Here is a 16,268-nt window from a genome sequence, read left to right as displayed (position 1 = left end):
AGTCTGCAGTTTGGAGTTTGGACTCTCCACCAGATCCTGGAGCTGCTGAACATCTGAACACTGAAGGCCGTTCAAGGTCATATCTAAGAATGTCAGGTGGGATGGGTTGGACTTCAGAGCTGAGACCAGAGCAGCACAGCTGGTCTTTGACAGACTGCAGTTCCTCAACCTGAATCCAGTACAAAGAATTTAGTTTAAAGACAAAGTTCATGTTTTTCATCTTTCACTTCTTCTAAAGAGTTCAGAGCTGAAGAAGATCAGAAAGTTTAGAAAAAGTCCAAAGATGTGAAGCAACAGCAGCAGATCAGAAGAGTCCAGCAGAAGCAGAGAAGAAGAACATTCAGGAACATTCAGGACAACATGCAGCTGCTTCAGGAAAGAAGTCCAGATGTGTGAAAGTCAAACATCAGCCTGTGGCTGCATCCAAATCAACTGATGTTTCTGCAGCAACAGCAGAAAAAGTCCACTTCCTCTCTCTGCTCAGCTCTTCTCCAAACAGCACTGAATCATGGGAGAATTTCAGCAGCATGATGCTGGAAAGTCTTCATCCCAGTTTTCAGCAGATGATCTTCCAGTCCTTCTCTGCTGCAGCCCTTCAAGCAGAGACTTTCAGCTCCAACAGATCAAAGCAGAGAGAAGAAGGAAGTGATGAGGAAGAGTCAGCAGCAAATGTTGGACATTGATCCCTGATCCATGACTTCAGCTCTGAATGAAGAGTCAGAAGCTGCTGGGAGCTTTGATGGATGATGTGATGATGTTTGTGGATGAAAAGGTGAGGATGTTTGTGGAGGATGTGTCTGTCAGAGCAGCATCCAGCTGCAGCATGACTCTGTCACTGTCTGCTCACAAACATCAGCCGCTGGACTCTCAGCTGCATCTGCTGAAACACAGCAGGACACAAAGTGCATGTGAGCGTGCACGGCTGCTTCTGCAAGCAGAACCACAAATGTCAGCAGACAGCTTTGGAACAAGCAGCTGCAGGAAGAAAAGAAGAAGTTCTTCTGGAGATCTTTGAAGAGAACAAGCAGCTGCAGGAAGATGCTGCTGCAGATCAGAATCTGGACATTTCTGCTCACTGTGGGTCAACACAACTTTGTCATCATGTTGATCTGAAAACAACTGAAACGTGGAGTCTGACCTCAGAGTCTGCAGTCTGCAGTCTGGACTCTCCAGAAAACCACACAGATGAGGAACTCCTGAATCCTGCAAGTTGTTGTAGCTCAGGTTCAATTCTGTCAGATTGGACGGGTTTTTCTTCAGAGCTGAGACCAGAGCTTCACAGCTGATCTCTGACAAAATGCAGTGCCTCAACCTGAAATCAGAGGTCCATGAATTTAGTACATTCAGTTAGGTGGGACCTGCCCTGATGACAGACTGATGTATGACATTTTCACTGATTGCTCATATCATTTAGATTTTGAAACAAAAACATGACAATGAATGAAAATGCAAAAGATTATATATGAAAAAAGTTAAAACAGAGGAGCAATGGTAATCTCATTTATCATTATAAATTATTAATTACTAAATATTAAATAAATATTTTCAAATATATTTTTTTAAAATTCATGGCAGAAATGCAGATTGAACTGACAATTACAAAATGAATTTGAAAGTTAACAAACATGACAATTTAAAATCCAATTGAATTTGCTTTGATTTAAAGCTTTGATTTAAAAACGTCAGATTAAATTGTTTTTCTTCATTTTGAATCCTAAATTGTAAAAGGCCTTTTCAAATGACATCATCATATTGCAAAGTGAATTGTTCATTGAGAATTGAAGATTGATTTGAATTGTGGGTTAAAAAATTTGTCCATAAGAATATTTTGACAACATTTTAATGGATGCAAAACAAAATCAAGTGAACAAAGAAAGTTTAAACCCTCTGCAGATATTTTACAGAGAATGAAGATTCAAGAAAACAAAAGTGTTGATTAATGAAAACTTGTAAAAAAAAGACATTAAAGAACAACAGCAAAGTTAAATTAGACAGAACCCTGTTAAGAACCTTTAGCACAGAAAATCATCCTGATCAATATTCCTTTAATGAACTGATCTCTTCCATAAAGACTCACTGATGAAACTGAAATTGAAGATTGAAGCTTAGCTGACTCACCGGGAAGTTTAAGCAAAGGTCCAAAGTCTCAGCATCAGTTCATGTCACTGACATTACTGTCATGGTTTGTGTTTCTTTTTCTTGGTTTTTGCTTTCCATCTTGTTTCTGTCATGTTTGAGTTCTGTTTCCTGTTTTATTTTGAAAGGTTTCCTGTTTTGTCATGCTTTTGAGTTTTACTTCCTTGGTCCCAATCTGTCCTGATCATGTTCACCTGTGGCTTGTCTGTCCTGTCTGTATTTAAGTCTTGTCTCTGCCTTTCTTTTGTGCTGGTCCATTAATGTCTCTTCCATCTCCGTCTTCCCACAGTAAGCCCACAGTTAGTTTTGGTTTTGTTACCCTGCTTGGCAGCGCTTTTTTTATTATATTAAATCCCTTGCCCTGGAACCGTATTCCTCCCGTTTCTGCATTCTGTGTCCTTCATGCTCCCCAGCCCTCCCTACCTGACATTTAGAAGAATATTGGAAGGTTGTCAAAGTCGAGGCCCGCGGGCCACATCAAGGGGGTTCCGGGAGCTCCGAGAGCTGAGCGCAGGCGAGGAAGGAGGGTGTGCGTCCCCCGTGAGGGCGGCGCCCACCGCATCCCCGTCTGCGCGACCGCTGGAACCCCCGATGCCCTGGACCCGCGGTACTCCAGGAAGCATGTTTAGACTAGCCTGAGTTTAACCCTGAACTCTGGCAGAAATCCGCCTGAACTTGCTTACTCTGGGTATGTCGGTTCCAAAAGACCGGATATGAGTATGCGTAATTACGCTCGACTTGGTAACCCTGGGTTAATGTTTGTGCGCATCAAGTACATAAAGACGTTCTCAATGGATCGCCGATTTCCGGAGTCACCATGGAAACGCGTGGTAAAAAAAAAAAAGAGCACTATACTTCAGTGAGACAGAGTTGGGCATTTTAATGACGGCGTATGAAGATTGTACGTCAATCAAAAATGTAACACGGCTGCATCATCCTCAAAAAAAAAAAAAAAGAAGAAAAAGAAAAAGAACAGACAAAGTAAACACACGAGTTTCTGATCTTATTTCCATTTTCCTTTTCTGAATACTACATGTAATTTTTAAGGTAAGCCTGAACGCCGGCTGAAATCTGCCTGAACTTGCTTACTCGGTATGTCGGTACCAAAAGACCGGATATGAGTTGGCGTAATTACGCTCGACTTGGTAACCCTGGGTTCAGGCTTAAAGTCAGGGTAGTTTAAACATGCATGTCAAAAAGTTTCTTTTTCCAGCATCCATATGTGGTCTTATCACTCTCTCACGGTGGAAAAAGTATTATCTGAGCTTCTTCATCCACAAAATCATCATCAAATGGACACGTCATGCTGCTTCATTTGTCTGAAAACAAACTACCTTTCAACTAAACCTGCTTATGTTCCAGGTTGTACCAGGTTATGTTCAGAGTATGAGTTGCCATGGCAACTTCACATACCCTGAAACATACCTCCATTTCTGGAACCGAAAGCTGAGGTTATCAACTTCCTTCGGCTCAAACTTACCGTGGTAACTCACATAACCTGCTTTCTGGAATACCCCCCAGGCCCGGCGTGTAATTACATGTGCCCAACAAGATAATTTTCTATTGTTTTTGATGGCCCGAAATTTGTAGTGCTGGAAACTAATAACTGCATATGCCATAATGCAGGACTTTAGCTGCATTGCTGAACAGCAGTTTTGCCAGGTTAGGTGGTTTCCTTGCCAATTGGATGGTTTTAATTCAAAATTTATGAGCCTACGTTTTAGATTTTATGTTTTGCTCTGACTGACTGCAAAAACAGCAGACATGGAAACCAAGAAGGGCAGGATATGTCCAGATTTTTGTCATCAAAGTCGTTGACAACAAACAACATACACCACAGTGGGGATAATGTTCATTGACTTCTCTTCAGCCTTCAACACCATACAGCCGAGACTGATGAGGGAGAAGTTAGGGAAGATGCAGGTCGATGCCCCCCTGGTCTCGTGGATTGAGGACTACCTGACAGGTCGACCTCAGTTTGTGAGACTGCAGAGCTGTGTGTCTGACACCCTGATAAGCAACACAGGAGCCCCTCAGGGAACCGTGCTGTCCCCCTTCCTATTCACCACATAGACAGCTGACTTCCAGTACCACTCTGAGCTCTGTCACCTCCAGAAGTACTCTGATGACACAGCTGTAGTCGGGTGTGTGAAAGATGGATGGGAAGAGGAGTACAGGTGCCTCGTGGAGCATTTCATCAAGTGGTCTGGGGAAAATTATCTGCAGCTAAACGTGACCAAGACTTAAGAGATGGTGATTGACTTTAGCAGGAGAAAGTCTCCGCCCTCCCCAGTCTTTATTGGTGGGATGCATGTGGAAATTGTCTCGTCATACAAGTTCCTGGGAGTACATCTAGACGATAAACTGGACTGGTCCACAAACACTGAGGCGGTCTACAAGAAGGGCATGAGCAGACTTTAGATTCTAGAGTTACAGACTGTACAGTTATTCTATTATTATTTTATTCAAATATTTCCTCTTTTCTTCCCTGTATATTTTGTGTCTGTGTTTGTCTTTATCCCCCTATTTCCTTAGTGCTGCTACTGCAACTAAATTTCCCTTTGGGGATTAATAAAGTTGTTCTTGAATCTTGACAACAAAAACCAGAAGTGCAAAGAGCTGTGATCATGAAACTTCACTACCCACTGTATAAGACGAGGGTGATGGCCCTCAGCTCAAAACAGAAACTACTGTTTGAGGGAGCAACAGTTAACATTCGCCAGGGCATCCCTCAACCTGTTCTTCAGCAAGGAAGAAAGTTTAATGCAATATGCCAAAAAACTAATCACCAAAGGCATCAGGCTCATGGTGCAATACCCAGCGACTCTTCATTTCTCAACAATGAGAACTTCTCTTTTGATACAGTGGAGGATGCCACAATCTCTGTCAACGCAATTAAAGCATCATGTGACTAAATGTCAGGCCAGAAATATAATTAACAGTAATGCAGGACCATATTAATTTTCCTTGCATATCTGCTATGTCAGCAAATTCAGCAACATTTAATTTAAATGTAATGAGTGCTGTTTTGTGGCTGATGCATTTACCTTTCTATTTTGAAATTGTTTATTATAATTATTATTATTTTTGGAAGGTTGGGTGGGGAGTGAGGGAATCGCATACTGAGTAGGCTGCTATCTTCTTGCCTCTGTTCCCAACAAGTGCCGTCTCCCGTCAGCCCCAATGAGTCAGAATATTATCAATGAGGTCTTTTCTACGTCGATGTACGGGTCTGTTTAAACTTTTGATCTGTTCAACAAGTTACTATGACCAGGTTGCTTTTGTAAAGAAACCCAGTCTTTTGATTGTGCAAAGTGGAATATCTATTTTTGGTCTTGGAAAGGTTTGGTTTTGGCAAAGGCTTTATCAATTTGGTAAAATCATTGTATAGCTCTTGAAGGAATTTATATTTTTTGGTAAAATTCATTAGGGTTTGCAGTCTTAAATTTTATTACATTGAAAATAAGTCATTTGCTGAAGTGTGTGCTTTTACATCCTTAAAACCTCGAAGAAGCTTCTTTAAGTTGTGAGAGGTTTCAGGAATGCAGCTCCAACCTCCAACCCCCTTCAGGAGAAAACAGTCTTTGATCTTCTAAGACCATCTGGAAGCCTTAACTGTAGATCTGACATGGACCAGAATTAAATTGTCTCCAGGATTCAATTTAAATCATGGGAAACCCTGGAGGTGTCAACTCACATGAAAAGGACAAAGAGTTGGGACTGATTGCCTGCGGAGAGGGATCCGGGCGACTCTGCTGGACCCCCATGGGGACACAGTTGGTGGTCGGACAGATGTCCGTCTTTGAAATAACCCCCCTGGACGTTTGAAGCAGGAAGCTAGGACCAAATGCTGTAACTCCTAACATGGGCTGAAGGAAGTAGGCAGGCTCCTCTGTCAGCCAATCTCCAGCGACCAGAGGCGGAGATTCGGCGGCCATCTTGCTCCCGGGGGAGGATGTTCTGACCACATGCTTAAAAGTCTGAACTCAAGGAATTTTCCTGTGTCTCCAGACAAGCTGCATGTGAATTCGGAATGTAACCTCTTGCGTATTGCAGGCCTTGATTTTGGACACCCAGATCGATCTGTTTTTACTCTGTTTTTAGAAATATTGTTAGGGAATAAATTTGTTAAACTTAATCCGGCCGAATCCCGTGGTTTTCTTCTTCTCGACTTTATTGAACATGCAACAAGGAAAGTAATCTCAAAGCGACAGATTATATTTTCCAACATTAATTGGTGACCCCTGAACGTGAAAAGTGGGGAAGAAACGCGGAAGCGCAACGCGGGTAAGAGGACCGATAGTGGTTTATTATGAGATTTCTGAGACTTTCGGCGAAAAGTCGGTGACGCTCCCCCCCACGTGCTTGACTTCCCTCGAGGCCTCACAAACAAAAGGTAAAGCAGGAACCTGTTCGTAAATTCTGCATATTGACCAGGTTATTCTCTTAGTGAATAACTCAAATTGTGGGGAAGTGAAGTATGTGGACGGCATAGCGCACCTGTATAAGTTTTGTGGGTTCACCCTCCTGAAACAGCAAATTGGACTGAGGAAATTTATGAAAATTAGAGCTGAGCAAATTGTGCAGGTTTTGTGTCTGTTTAGCCTGTCAAAATTGAATAAATAGTAAATTGGGAGCGTGTGATATTTGGATTACGTTAAAATTTAGTAGGTTTTGCGTCTGTTTGAGCCTGTACGAAATCCCGTACGAAAACAACAGTGTTACTATAGGAACTAATTTTGCGCGTTTTAGGATTTTCGGAAAAACCAGGAAGGCAGCGAACCTTCACAAATTATTTTTAATGCGTAGAGAAACCACAGAGGGATTCACAGTAAAAATGAAAGGTGCACTAGACAGAAAATATGAGGAAACCGGTGTATTTTGTTTTGACGACAGACGACGCTGACGACTTGACTTGACAACAGCGGTGAAAATGGCTTGAATGAGGATGAATGGGATGAAATGTATGCGATTTTGGAAAGAATGGGATGAAAGAGTGTTTGAAATTTGTGCATTTTAACTGTATTTTCCACATTTCCCAGTGTATTGTCTGCTCTACGGACGCAGCCATCTTGTTCATCATGTTTACATCGAACGGACCAATGACGGGACGTTTTACTTGTTTTCGAATGTGTAGACGACTGTGATTGGTTTTGTCTGTACCACGTGGTAAGCGTGACGGAGTCCTGGCCAAAATGGCAACGGTGGCTGTGATTGGCTTTGTTTGTACCATGTGGTCGGCGAGACGCGTCCCTGACGACCAAATATGACGGAACGTGCTGAACTTTTTCATGAGGAACATTTGAAGAGTTTGGGATGTAATTTGCGGTAAAATCATGATCGTCGTTATCGAGCGTGGTAATGACCTCGGTTGTAGTTTAAAAACAAATGTCAGTGGGTTTTCGGTTCGCCGAAAAAGGTTTTTATGTTGCACAGCGCCTCCGACGGGAGCCTCTGCCGCAACGGTGATATCAACGTGCATGGTTGCAGGGTCTAATACATTTGGGGTAAAATAATTTTGTAATTATTTAGGTTTTCTTATTGTGAATACATGTCTCTAATTTGTTTGTATGTCCTAATAACCGCGATTAAGTTCAGCTTTGTTTGAAGAAGTATTATTGACATTTTTAATTTGTTTAATTTCGTTTTTCTGTTTGTTTTGATCTTGTGCACTGCTGTTTGAATGAGAAGCGAATGAGTGGCGGTTTTGTTTGTTTGAATCATAATCAATAGTATTTGAAAATTGTTATCAGAATGGGGAAAAGGACGAGGTAAAGGAAAGGAAAACATGGTTTTTGAGGATTTGGAAGGATGTTGCAATGTAGAGACAAAAAATGTAAGGTGACAAGCAGGAGAAATTAAAGGCATTGTAAGTAAAATGGAGGGTCTGTGGGCATGTAAAGGTGTGGTATGAAAGTGCAGGGTATGGTACAACAGGAGAAGAGGGAACATGAATGTTAAAACGCTAGTTATGAACGATTCATTTCAGTGAAATGGTTTAATTTTGTTTGTGTAAGGTACCTAATTTGTTGTGTTATGTCTTTTGCAAAAACGGTTAAAAGTTCTTGTCTTTGTATTGATTGTCTGTTTTTTAGAGTGTAAATTGTGTTTTTGGTTAAATAAGGAAAAGCTCAAATTGTGGGATTTTGTTGCTTTTAGCACTTCTCCATATTCTTTTTGTAGGGCAACAACAGTCCTTAATGGTAAGTCAAAACAATTTGTCTTTATTTTTTGATTAAGAGTGAATGATTAGCGGTCGGAATGCATGTAAGACAATATATTTTTCAAAGATTTTGCTCCAGGTCCGTCATATCGGACAAAGAAAATTTTAGGGATTTTTCCCTTTGCTGGTTTTCATTACTGATCAACTGACGGTGTTGGAGACGGTGAAGACTGAACATGACTAATACATTTCTAAATCTCTTTCCAAGCAGAAGAGCAGCAACCCCCCCCCCCGAGATCTCATAAAACTTTACGCAGAAAACCCCCCTCTGTTTTGTGGGTGAGTGACAAAAGACGCAAAAGTTTACCATCCTCCGCAGCTCTCTACCTTCACAGGAGGGAGCCGAGTCAGCAGTGACTGACCCCCAGAGCACATTTGAAGAAACAGGACAGGAGAGAGGGGGAGGTTGAGCAGCTGAAGAAAAACAATTCTTTACCCTGCTGAAACGATTCACACAGGATAAAAGGTGTTTTAAAAAAGAAAAGGAAACTAACATGAATTTTGACTTTTGATGCCCTCAGAGACAGCAGTAATGACGTGTCATGCTCAGCCATTCGGAGACCAAAACAGGAGGACGGGTGGAAAAATCCTGGGAGAAGCAGGCCACCCAGGGGACCCCAGCAGCAGTTGGAAATGGCATCTATGGCGCTCTGAACCCTAACAGCCCACAACGAGGTGCCCAACAGCAGAATGTACAGACCAAGAGGCAGAGGGTCTGGAGGAAAAATGAACAGTACCCATGACCACTCCAAGCCCTCCTCCACCGTGGCGAGGACCACAGGGCAAGTCGGACAACACCACTTGATGCAGGAGCCATTGTCTTTTTCAAGCTCAAAGGTAACCACTGATGAGTCTACTGGACACTCTACCTGCTCTGACAAATGAACAGATGACTCCTCAAAACCTGCAAAAGACCATCCGACTGACTTTTGACCAGATGGTGGAACATTCATGCGTGCATTCACCAAACACGCCTGTGAATCTGTTGGGATGGGACAGTCTTGTCAAAACAGGAGACAACAGACTGGATGCCATGCCGGACACCACAGCCGACCCCCACTGCAGACATGTAAAGGGCCCTGAAACGCCAGGTGGTTTCGTTAATTTCAGGTTTGAAGCCTGGACTCCTGTGTTTGAAGCCTCCGAATGGTCTGACCTGTACACTCCATTATGACAGAGAGCATGATTAACAGTAAGAAGTATTTCAGCAGGTAGAAGGCCACACGTGGCATTTGAACTACACTGACATATATTAACCCTGAGGGCGAGCGGCTTATTGTGCATTCATACACTCACAAATGCAATGATACTAGCTGTCAGACACAGCTGTATCTCACATAGGATTAGACTAAGCAGGACATTAACAACACATTGGTTAAATTGTGTTTTTTCAGGTGTTCACTTTCCTCCCTCAATAAAAATGTACAGGTTAATTTTGCCGTTCAACAACTAAGCAGAGAGGAGACGGCTCATGAAGATGCAGAGGTGACGTTTAAAACGCTCTCTGATGCTTCATGGTCCACAGGTTCAGTTGATGTTGGTTCATTCTTCATCGTCCCCCCGGTGGTGATTCAGGTCATTGCAGGAGCACAGGTTTTTAGATTTCAGTGCAGCTGAGTGACTGATGCAGATGAAGGGAGGAAGGAAACTCAGTCTGGGCTGTAGAACTATAGTGTCATTGAATATTCGTATTCTTCATAGTTTACTTTAGGAAAGCGGTTTTAAAAGCTGATGGATCGTATGGCATATAATTTAAGCTAATGTTAATTTAAGTTGATGACGTCACCATTATTATAAAACCTATCCGTCCCTGATCCATATTGCATGCTGTCACCTTTAACCTCACAAGGTGTGTTGTTTGTTGCTATTGCTTTAGCACACGTCTTCTTTTGCTTTCCATCACATAAAAATAGCAGACAATTGTTCGCATTATAGTACAGAGGGGTTCATAAAATCCTTCTTGCATTTTTGATCACTGTTTAAAGTCTCTCTGACAGAACATTATGCTATAAGAGGTTTGTGTTTTGCTAATACAGGTTGATATCTGCCTGCAATTAATGAAAGATCTTCTGTTGCAGTTGTATTATTTCTTCTTGTGACCTTGCCTTTTACAGGAGCGTGGACAGGACGCCTGTTCACCTTATCGATGCACCAAACAGTTTATTGTTTTTATGTTCTTGCTTTATATTTAATTCGTTTTATGTGTTTGTCCTGGAGCTTAGCCCCAGGCCAAGAGAGGGAGGTGGACGAAAGAGGTCTTAATGATTAAAAGAAGGACATTATTTTATTATCGTTTAAATGTATTTGTCTAGAAAGAATGTTTAAATAGTAACACAGATTGACCATTTTTAAAATTTTAAAGCTTTGTGTGTCTGTTCATCTGATTTTCTCTCATCCACAGCAAGGATGAGTAAGTTCTACGACTGGGTCATTAGACAACAGCCCATAATAAACTTTTTTCTTTTTCTTGAATTTGTATTTTCCCCACTTGTGTTCTTCATAAAACAGCACGAGGGGAAGCAGACCTTTGAAAAGAGAAATGTGGTGGACCTTTTCCATCATATTTTCTCTTACTGCGCATGCGTAAATTGATTCTTGTCTCATTGTCTTTTGTGTTTTATTGTTTTTTATTTTTTAATTTCCTGACCCTAACACTGACAAAAACTTAGACCCACAGCAGAATCATCTTGGCAGAACAGTACCACAGCAGTGGACACCCCAAGTCCTTTTGCAGCCGTTCTGTTGTATCAGATGTGTCACATCTCTAATAACAGGCTTATTGAGAAGTCCATAGGAGGCCAGGTCCAAGCTTGCCAGAGCTTGTGGGACATGCAGAAGGAGGACGCGAGTGTTCGAGGCCCGGAATGACCTTTTTTGGACTTTGTTACATTTTATAAAATTGCTTACTGTTATGTTTGGCAATTTTCTTTTCTCTTTTCATCGTCTGTGTGATTTTGTTCTGCTTTAACATTTCTCAATTCCCCCCCTTAATTCCAGGTGTTCCTTTTCCTTACAGGAAGTGCTATTTTATTGTCTTTGTATCTTTTACTTTTTAGAATAATTTGAATTTTTATTTGTGCATTTTCTTTATTTACTATTTTTTGTCTTGTTCTTTGTAAACGCCAATGTGCCAAAGATCCAATGAAGCATGAGTGTCCTTAGGGACGGTCGCTGATGGGGCTCGGGGCCTTAGCATGCATTTTTCCTGTCCAACTGAATGTTTCTTAAAGATCATTAATGCAAGCTCCACAGGTTTTTCGCTGCTGAACTCATAAACGGATCATCAACACCTTTGAAATGCACATTGGTTCTGTTTATATATTGTGAGGGCTCGAGACCACAGCTGTTTTGATTGCATGATGTGATAATGTGTTTTTATTTTTTGTGTGACCTCACTTCGTGAGGTCAAGAGAGGGAAGCTGAAGGAATTTATATTTTTTGGTAAAATTCATTAGGGTTTGCAGTCTTAAATTTTATTACATTGAAGATAAGTCATTTGCTGAAGTGTGTGCTTTTACATCCTTAAAACCTCGAAGAAGCTTCTTTAAGTTGTGAGAGGTTTCAGGAATGCAGCTCCAACCTCCAACCCCCTTCAGGAGAAAACAGTCTTTGATCTTCTAAGACCATCTGGAAGCCTTAACTGTAGATCTGACATGGACCAGAATTAAATTGTCTCCAGGATTCAATTTAAATCATGGGAAACCCTGGAGGTGTCAACTCACATGAAAAGGACAAAGAGTTGGGACTGATTGCCTGCGGAGAGGGATCCGGGCGACTCTGCTGGACCCCCATGGGGACACAGTTGGTGGTCGGACAGATGTCCGTCTTTGAAATAACCCCCCTGGACGTTTGAAGCAGGAAGCTAGGACCAAATGCTGTAACTCCTAACATGGGCTGAAGGAAGTAGGCAGGCTCCTCTGTCAGCCAATCTCCAGCGACCAGAGGCGGAGATTCGGCGGCCATCTTGCTCCCGGGGGAGGATGTTCTGACCACATGCTTAAAAGTCTGAACTCAAGGAATTTTCCTGTGTCTCCAGACAAGCTGCATGTGAATTCGGAATGTAACCTCTTGCGTATTGCAGGCCTTGATTTTGGACACCCAGATCGATCTGTTTATACTCTGTTTTTAGAAATATTGTTAGGGAATAAATTTGTTAAACTTAATCCGGCCGAATCCCGTGGTTTTCTTCTTCTCGACTTTATTGAACATGCAACAAGGAAAGTAATCTCAAAGCGACAGATTATATTTTCCAACACTCTTCAGAAGCAAATGTCCTTGTATATGTTGTAAATGTGTGGAGAGAGGGCCGCCCAGCCCAGGAACCCAGCACCCAAGGGACACGGGCACCATTGCTACGGGCCTGGCACCCCATTCCAGGGATGGGGTAAGTGATTATATAAGGAAGAGGGTAAGTCAGGGACAGCTGGTAGACTGTCCCCTGGACTGTCCCCACCCCCACCCCAGGTATTTTACAGAGGATGAAGATTGAAGAAAAAAAGTTGCTGATCCATGAAAACTTGTAAAAGGGACATTGAAAAAGAATTTTGTTTTGTGCAAACGATTGCGCATAACAAGTACAGGGAATTAGGCGGCTGACAGCCAAAGGGACTTGATAATGTGATAGGGCTGAGGGGGGTAGTTTGTTCCTCATGGTGCACCACAGGCTAACCTTCATGGCCACCACCTGTCTCATGAGTTGGGATTGGCCCATTAAGATGAAAAATAGCTCTGGTCCCAGTCCCAACCAGGCTTTGGTTTCCTGATTTGGCCATGGTGAGTGATATTAATATGTGGACCTTCTACTGAAGTTTTTAATAATTTGAGGTGGCAACATTTTAAACTGTATTTATATTAACAGGTGGTGAGATGAGTTCTGACCCTGACCAATAGCATTTTAGCTGTGCTTTGTTGCCAGGCAAGGGTAAGGGTATTCACCATAACGTGGTAAGGTCCCCTAATGCAAAATAAATGTCGGTCATTCTTTTTTATTTAACCAGTCACATTTTGAGTTGGTGTAAGCAGAGCTTTCTAGCAGACTAATGCAACATCACAGTATTCAGACCTTCTGATTGGACAGAAGTTTCAGGAAGTCACATCAGATCCATGGAGCACTTTTTGATCTGTCTTTGTTAAAAACAGAGCTGACAGTAATGTACTCCATGGAGGATTTTGGAAGAAAATCTCCCACTGATCTCCTTGACATCCTTCATCAGAAAAATCTAAGTGAGAACATGAAACAACCGTATATATTTGTATGTTTGGTGCTGACAGTCCCAGTGTCCACTGTGTCTGTCGACCGGACATTTTCGGCTCTAAAGCTAATTAAAACCTAGACATAAACACAAGTGGACAGACTTGGATCTCAGCACTGGCCTTGATGGCAGAAAAGGAGATCTTGACGGAACTGCGGACGATAAGCTACATTACGGGGTGATCGAACTGTTTTTAAGGAAATTTAGGACGATGGATTTTGTCTTCAAATCTGATTTTTTATTTGTTTTTTTGTTTTGGAGCGAAATGATAATTATATTCCAAATGTATCTGGTTTTCAAAGTTTTGTCCTGGGTGTAGTTGCATATCAAGATTTGTTTAGTGTTTTGTTTATTTAGAAACAAAAAATGCTTAGTGATGGGTTGAGTTATTCAGATGTAGCACTACTGAAGCCCAGGTGTGTAATGCACAGTAGAGGATGACCTCACAGTTTCGACCTACAAGTGGTGGTGTCCTGTTCAGATGCACCTCCTCTGTTTTTTTGTTTTCTTTTAGTCACTGTTGGGGTAGTGGTGTTTGTGTGTGTATTGGGGCCCTGAGCAGGTACTCCTGGTGAAGAGGTTGGATTGGAGATCTCCTTTAGCGTAGTTAGTTGGCAATCCACCAGTGCAGTGGGGCTGAAGAGTCCTTGGAAGCTGCGCCCCTTATTCAGTGTTGAAGCGTGGCCCAACTGTAAACTTCTTTTTTTTTTTTTTGTGGAACTTTCAAAATTTTAATAAATTGTATATTTTTGTATACAGAGACTTTTGTTCCCCACAAAAGGGCATACTGAAAAAAACAGTGATGTGTTGGTCATGAACGAAACAGCTCTTATATGATATAAATAAATCTCATTATTTAAACTATAATGCCATTTAGACTATAGAATCCAATTAGCTACCTTTTTTTTTCAACCTCTGTATTGTCTGCTTCTGCTCAGTGGATAAACACACCACCCTCAGCGCTCACAGCAGCAAGTGAATCAGCAGGATGTCGTTCATTCATCTTCTAAACCTGTTTTGTTCGTTTCAGGTCACGGGGCTGCCGGGCTCGCAGCCACTGGTGGGTGAAGGCGGATGACATCCTGGACAGGTCGGTAGACTATGAGGCATGTTTTTGGATGGTGTTCTGTTTAAGGTCCCATCCGGGGCTTGAACCGGGGGCCTTATTGCGGTAAGGCAAGAGCGCTAGCCACTAACCACTAAACCCTGGAGATGATTGCTTTGTTTGAAAATTAGGAACGCTGCTCATTGCAGTTCTGGCAGACAATCTCAGGGAAACAACATTAGTATGAACTAAACGCGCCATTGTGGATACGACTGATGGCCGATCATTTGTTTCTTCAAACGGAAAAAGAGCCAGCATCTTCCTGGGAACTATTTTTTTTACTGTCCTTCACTCTGTCTTACTACTTCTTCTCTTCAAGCCGCTCATAATTGGTCAATATGTGTTTTTGCTGAGCGGGGGAGGGGTAGCAAAAGCTAAATGGAATAGAGCCCCAAGTGAAACAAAAGACTAGAAGAGACAACATCAACACAAAAATGTAGAGAATTAAGTGACACTAGAAAAAGAAGCAAAATCCAGAACCACAAATCTTTAATTAATAATATGAATAGAAAATTTAGAGTCTAGAAGAAAATTACCCTCAGAAGGAGCCTAGTTAACCATTTGAGATAACAGAAGACTGAGATTTTCTGACACTCTGGACTACTGATCCCTGGAGGGAATGGAACGCTGCTTTTAGAGCTGGGAATGAAGCTGGTCTAAGAACATCCATGTCCAACCTGTCACATGGCATCAGGGTGCCAACATCTTCCGCCTCTCACTGAGCCAAGCTGTTGTTCCCTCATGCTTCAAAGCCACCACCATCATCCCGGTCCCAAAGAAATCATCTCCGTCCTGCTATAACGACTACCGCCCAATCACTCCCGACCCCATTCTCATGAAGTTCTTTGAGCAGTTAGTCGTGCATCAAATCAAGTCTACCCTCCCCAGCCACTTCCTTCAGCTCCTCTGGGGGGACCCCAAAGCGTTCCGAGGCCAGTTGACAGACATAGTCTCCCCAACGTGTCCTGGGTCTTCCCCGTGTCCTCCGCCCAGTGGGACATGCCCGGAACACCTCTCCAGGGAGGTGTAAAGCTTGCATCCAGACTAGTTGCCTGAGCCACTTCAACTGGCTCCTTTCAATGTGGAGGAGAAGCGGTTCTACTCCGAGCTCCCCGCGGATTGCCGAGCTTCTCACCCTATCTCTAAGGGAGCACCCCGCTACCCTACGGAGGAAGCTCATTTCAGCCGCTTGTATTCAGGACCTCGTTCTTTCGGTCATGACCCATAGCTCATGACCATAGGTGAGTGTTGGAAAGAAGATCGACCGGTAAATTGAGACCTTTGCTTTTTGGCTCAGCTCTCTCTTTACCATAACGGACCAATACAGCAACCGCATAATTACGAATGCCGCTCCAATCCACCTGGCAATCTCACGCTCCGGTCTTCCCTCACTCGTGAACAAGACCCCAAGGTATTTAAACTCCTCCACCTGGGGCAGGGACACTCCACCCACCGAGATATGGCAAACTACCTTTCTCCGGTCGAGAACCATGGCCTCAGATTTAGCTGTGCTGACCCTCATCCCTGCCGCTTCATGCTTGGCCGCAAACCG

This window comes from Oryzias latipes, chromosome 2 (genome assembly GCF_053564925.1).
Source record: "Oryzias latipes strain Hd-rR chromosome 2, Olatipes_Hd-rR_3.1".
In the NCBI taxonomy this organism is placed as follows: domain Eukaryota; kingdom Metazoa; phylum Chordata; class Actinopteri; order Beloniformes; family Adrianichthyidae; genus Oryzias; species Oryzias latipes.
This window is presented reverse-complemented; position numbering follows the sequence as displayed.